The sequence below is a fragment of the Electrona antarctica genome (genome assembly GCF_951216825.1).
Source record: "Electrona antarctica genome assembly, chromosome: 1".
In the NCBI taxonomy this organism is placed as follows: domain Eukaryota; kingdom Metazoa; phylum Chordata; class Actinopteri; order Myctophiformes; family Myctophidae; genus Electrona; species Electrona antarctica.
Window position 1 is genome coordinate 1,143,862 of NC_136806.1, and position 6,476 is coordinate 1,150,337.

Sequence of the window (6,476 nt, forward strand, 5' to 3'; positions counted from 1 at the left end):
TTACTGAACTAATGGTGACATAGTTGTCCTGACATCTCACCAAAAGTGGCAAAAGGGGTGAGTTGTCTTGTTACCCTCCGGGATGTGTAGATTCAAATCTTATAAATTGAATTTAAGTAATGCTGATCTAGTTAAATTACTAGATCTTTTTTTGTGATTAGTATTTTATTGGATTTTCTTTTTTAGACACAAACACAACACCCACAATACCAGTAACAACAATACAGAACAAACAAACGAAGACAAAATAAATTAATAAAAAGCGTTTGACACAAATCGACAGTCACATTACAAAAAAATAAATAAAAAAGACACAACTAGGAGGGAAGGAAGGGGAGGGGAGGCTGTGTTCTTCTCGATAGAGACATATATGTGAGCAGGCGAGGATCTACTGTAGGGGGGGCAGCCAGTAGTCTGTCATTACGTAGTGCTATCATACAGAAGGAATCTGTCCCACTTCTGGTGGAACTGATCTATCCTATTTTTCATAGAGAATGATACTCTTTCATATGACGCTGTACTGTTTAGTAAGTTATGCCATTCTGTAATTGATGGTACGTGGGCTGATTTCCATAATTGGACTAGCAGCCTCCTGCCCAGCATTATGGCTGTTTGGATCCATTCCACGTGTGTGGAAGGAGTTATATCTTTAAGAATAGAAGGATCTCCTAGTATAAATAAGCGGATATCGAGAGGGATATCTTGACCAATGATTCTCTCAATAAGATCATGTATTTGTGTCCAAAAATCATGTACCCTGGGGCACTTCCATAAGACATGGGTCAACGTACCTTCGTTCGGGCACTTCCAGCATCCTGGATCATTTTTTAGCTTTGCTCTATGTAATTTAGAAGGGGTCCAATACATTCTATTAAAGATTTTAAACTGAATTAGCCTAAAATTACTAGATCTAATGCTGCAAGCATGGTACACCAACAGCATTTGGTACGGTAAACACGTAGGCCCTCATTAGTGTACAATAGAGCGGGATTAGTGTACAATAGAGCGGGAAAATAATGTAACTACCATTACACAGCAGTGTAGGTTCATTTCACTATTTTTTCCATTCAAACTGAAGAAATTAAGCAATAACCTGCTGTGCTCTTAATGATTGCAGCCATGTGGACAGACAGGATAAATAGAAAGTTAAGCTAAAGTTAAGAGCACCGACTCTCTGGGCATAGTTTCCTTTACGGAGCAGCAGGTCCTCACATCAAAGTACCTCTCACTTTACCATTCGGCTACTGAGCCGTGGTAGAATAAATGCAACACAGTATACATATATACGTTAAAAGGAGTACATTACCTGGGCTCAAGTGACTACAGTGCTAAAGTGGGCCAGTTTAAGTGTGTGTGCAGTCTCTTCAGGTCTATGGTTTTTCTCCTTTTTAGTTCCGTTCTGATTTGCAGTGTTTGCATCTATTATCATGTTGTCCATTGACATTTTGCATCGAGTCACACAAATGCAAACCCAAAATAAATCATAATTCTCTTTTCCGCAGTTAAAAATACCGTATAGAATGTTTCTGTGACATGGCACCCTCACGCCTATATCGTGCATCTTGCTCCAGACTGCCTTCGACCTATTGCAGTCTATGAGCAAGTGCCACATGGTCTCTAATTCGTCACAGTCTGGAATGGGGCATTCCGTTGTGGTCACAAAGCAGCTCCATTTAACCACTGCTCTAGCTGGTAGTCTACCATGGGCAGTTAGCCACATAACGTCCTGCATGTTCCCAGTGACGAGGCCGCTGTTCAAATTATTTACCAGGTTTTTACTTTCTTCAAAGGAGCAGTGTTTAAAAAGTACCATACCTCCATATATCTTATTACTTATTAAATTACATATTATTTTATTTGATTGGGTTCCCCAGTTAATATTTAAATTGCTATATTTCGTGGTGAAGTCCCCATATGCCAATTTATAATATGGCAGTGACAGTCTGCCCCTGCCCCTCTGTTTTCTCCATGTTTTGGGGTCTCCTACCCAGGCTGCTCCACACAGAATGCCCCTAGCCACATTTTTACAAAATGCAATCATTATTTTGCTGCCGACGTCTGTTGCGCCAAGGCCTCTCTCTTTGACACTTTTAAACATAAGGACTCTTTTGGTAACCTCCCGGTTGTTACCCCAAATTAAACGTACACACATCCTATTTATTCGTGTTATGCACTTCTCAGGTGGAGGAAAAATGGTGGCCAGGAACAATAACTTTGATAAAATAAATGTTTTTACAATCCCTATTCTTGACTTATAAGTTGTGTCCCTAACTTTCCATTTTTCTACTTCGGCCTGTATTTCAGTTTATTTTCTGTCCCAATAATTTTTAGCACAGTCCCTATTACCAAAGAAAATGCCAAGTATTTTCATTTCATCTTTCACCTCCATGAGCAGGGCCGGCCTTTGATCCTCCTCTCTTATCCAAATACATTCTGTTTTGGTCTTGCCTCTGCCGCTCATTTTGTAGATGTATTTGTAGAGTAATAATAGCTCGAAGAAATGAATGTGCTGGAAGAGAGCTGTGCGAGACCTTTTATATGTTCAGCTCAGTAAAGTATAGTGTGGGGTTGTGCGCCCCACCAATCATAGAGACGGATGAGAGCGCGGGCTGAGTGTGTATGAGTTTCCCATGACTGCCTAATCTATTGATTGATTGATTGATTGAAATATGTATTAACAGTTTGCAGAATTACAGTACATTTCAAGCACAAACTCAATACAAAGACTGTTAACTGTGAGTGGACAACCCAATTAAGCATTACACTTGTTTACAAGAGGGTCCACCTTGTTCAATTCATCAAAACATTTAGAGACATACAAATAGACACTTCTATATAGTCAAAGAACATGGGGATTTTATGGGCGCCAGTTTTGAATTGCAGCTGTCCATAGGTGCCCTTTGAGAGCGGTTTTGAAGGAGTCAAGGGATTCCCATGTCTTAATGACTGTTGGTAGGGCGTTTCACGTTGCATAGGAGCGAAAATAATTTAGTCCCTTGTTTGTGCCGAATCTGGATTGTACATGGTTTGTTGCACTCCCTCTGGTGTTGTGGATGTGGACTTCGTTAACATTAAAGGACCACTTCATGACTTTTCAACCTATCTTCATATACTAGGTCCTCACTAAAAATCATGATACAATACCACCATTTTTTTCGTCCACCAGTGACATCATCGATGGGGAATCCAAGCTAATAGCAACTGCAGGCTTTCTAGTCCTGAAAACTTGCAATGTGAAAATGGAAGCCATCGTTCTCATGCTAATACAAATCTAAATATTGTTGTAGAAAAATCTTGGTTAAAAAATATCTGCCTATATGATGTCACTGGTGGACGGGTTTCTGAACTGCCCACGGCCCTCCTATGAGACACAGACTGAGTAGCCATTTTATCATTATTATTAGTGAGGACCTATTATATGAAGATAGGTTGAAAAGTGGTGAAGTGGTCCTTTAAAGAAGTATCTAGACAGGTACATGGGTATCTTGGTGGTGTATCGAATCTTGTGGACCAGACCCATTGCAAGATGCTGTACTCTGTCGTCGACCCTAAGCATTCCAGCCTGTCAAAGTGGGCAGGGGTGAGGTGGGTTCGGGGGGTGAGGCCAAGTAGGGTCCTGACCAGTTTGTTTTGGGAAGTCTGGAGCCTAGTTTTAAGGGCCTTAGAGGTGCTGTGGTACCAGGAGGTGCATGCATAGTCAAATAAACCTTGTATGAGGGCTCCTGTTAAGGTCTTCAAGGTGTTTTTGTTGACCAGTGAGGAGATCCTGTAAATTAATCTTGTTCTTTGGTTTTTTGATTACTTTGGTGGCCATTTTATCACTGGAAAGATGATGGAACCTACTGTAGGTAGGTAATTTTATATTTACGTGTGATAACTTTGTCACCCACTCTAACCAAGAAGTAATTTGCCTTGCTGAGATTACTATTAGATCCAAAGAGAATGGATTCAGTTTTTCCCAGGTGTAAAGATAGTTTGTTATCAGCGAGCCAGGTGCAGATTCTATCGAGTTCAGAGCTGAGGGCCTTTTCAACCTGCAGTTTGTTCTTGTCCGAGATTAGCAGTGCAGAGTCATCTGCGAACAGGAACAAGTTGCAGTCACAAGCTGATGTCATGTCGTTAACATATATTAGGAACAGTAAAGGTCCTAGTATGCTTCCTGGTAGAACACCACAGCTCACTGGGAGGGGGGGGGGGGGGGGGGGGACAGTGTTCCATTCACCTCCACCATCTGTTCTCTCCCCTCCAGGTAGGATTGCATCCAGCTCACTGATGTGCTATCGAAACCAATTGCTTTTAGCTTGTTAACCAGTATGGAGTGGTTCACGGTGTCAAAAGCCTTTTGGAGGTCCAGCTTGACCATGCCGCAGTATTTGCCAGCATCCACCTCATGTTTGATGTGGTCGCTCAAATAGAGAAGGAATACAACTACAGGATAAAACTACATGATAAAACTACATGATAAAACTACAGGATAAAACTACAGGATAAAACTTAATGATAAAACTACATGATAAAACTACATGATAAAACTACAGGATAAAACTACATGATAATACTATAAAACTACATGATAAAACTACATGATAAAAGTACAGGATAAAACGTCATGATAACATTACATGATAAAATTACATGATAATACTATAAAACTACATTATAAAACTGCATGTGTTAGGTGCTTGCACATAAGACTCTATCATTTGTTTATCTGTTGGTTCCCTAATGTTGTCTTTCTTCTGTTGTATAGTGCCTGTGACATAAGACATTGCTGACCTCTGCTGGTCTAAAGAGACAGACACCTGTCAATCACCTGATGGAGCTGGCTGCCACACCCTGTGTCAGCTGTGCCTTGTTGTATGATTAGGAGCAGGCTATAAAGAGGAGCTGTGGAGAGCAGTTCATTGTCTCCCAAAACACCCAACCTGAAAAGTTGTGTTCCCCTGTGTTCTGTTGCGCTTTCTTTACTTTCAGTTACTGGGCTGGTAGTGAGTATTTGTTTGCCGTTTGGTTTCTGTTTAGTTTAGTTCTTATTTTGTTTTGGTAGTTTATGGGGAGTCTGGGGACTCCGACATGCACACAGTGCATAGCTCCCCATGCTCCCTCATTTATTAGTTTGCTAGCCCATATGTTTGTTTGTAGGATGCCTAGTTAGGTCTTGAGTTTATCTTTATTATTGTTTTCGGCATTTATTACTTTAACCTTATATTTGTTCAGTGCTATTTAATGCCCGATTTCAATTTTAAATAAATTGGTTATATTTTTGGTAAACTTTTAACCTGGCTTTGTGTCCTGATTATGTTATGGTCCTTGCTGTTTGAGCCAATAGAGCGTCGCAGTCCCGCCTCCTACCCTGGACCAGGAAATGAAACCCAATGCATTATTCTCATAGACATTTCTTAAAGTATTTATTTAAAGACTGTTACGCCGTGGACAAAGCCAACTCGAGTCGTGACAACTCATGACAACACAAACAATATTTTGGACCAAACAAATAATTAGAAAGAAGAAAAAAACGGCACGTTACAACACTCTTTTTGTTGTTTCTTCTTTGTAATTATTTGTTTGGTCCAAAATATTGTTTGTGTTGTCATGAGTTGTCACGACTCGAGTTGGCTTTGTCCGCGGCGTAACCGTCTTTAAATAAATACTTTAAGAAATGTCTATGAGAATAATGCATTGGGTTTCATTTCCTGGTCCAGGGTAGGAGGCGGGACTGCGACGCTCTATTGTAAAGGGCCGTAACAATAATAAAACTAAAGGATACAACTACATGATCAAACTACATGATAAAATTACAGGATACAACTACGTGATAAAACTACATGATAAGTGCGTTCAGTGTGCCTTATTTACGAACCACCACAGCTGTGACGCAATCACACCGATTCACACTGGACAACCCCAGCTTCAGGGTAGGGCCGCTCAGTGCGGGCACTCGGCACACCCGGTGCGCAGCGCACTGGATTTTCGAACGACAAGATAGCACACCGGTGCGTTCAGGGCGCATTTCCGAACGCACCCAAGGTCTACACCAGGGGTTCTCAACCCGTGGGTCACGACCCCTCTGGGGGTCACCAAATTATTTTGGGGCATCCCAAAATTATTAACTTTTTTAATTTTTTTGCAATTAAATGGCTGGTAAATGGAAATGAAAGTTCACATAGTACACATAGTACATGCATAAACTTTCCTTAATGATTAGATCTGGTTTCAGTTCATTTATGACATAAGTTCTCTAAAGTTATTTTTTCAGTCAGTTTGTCTTGGGGGTGGGGGAGGGGGGCAGGGTGGGGGTCGCGAGACATGGCCAAAGCATTTTCGGGGGTCCCCAGCGAAAAACGTTGAGAACCCCTGGTCTACACAATACAAATCTGAGACAATATACCTTCTGATTTCTGATTTCACATTAGGCCTATGTTTTCACAGTCTGAGATAGGAATGTTGTTACTGGCTGAGGACGGAGTGATTGTACA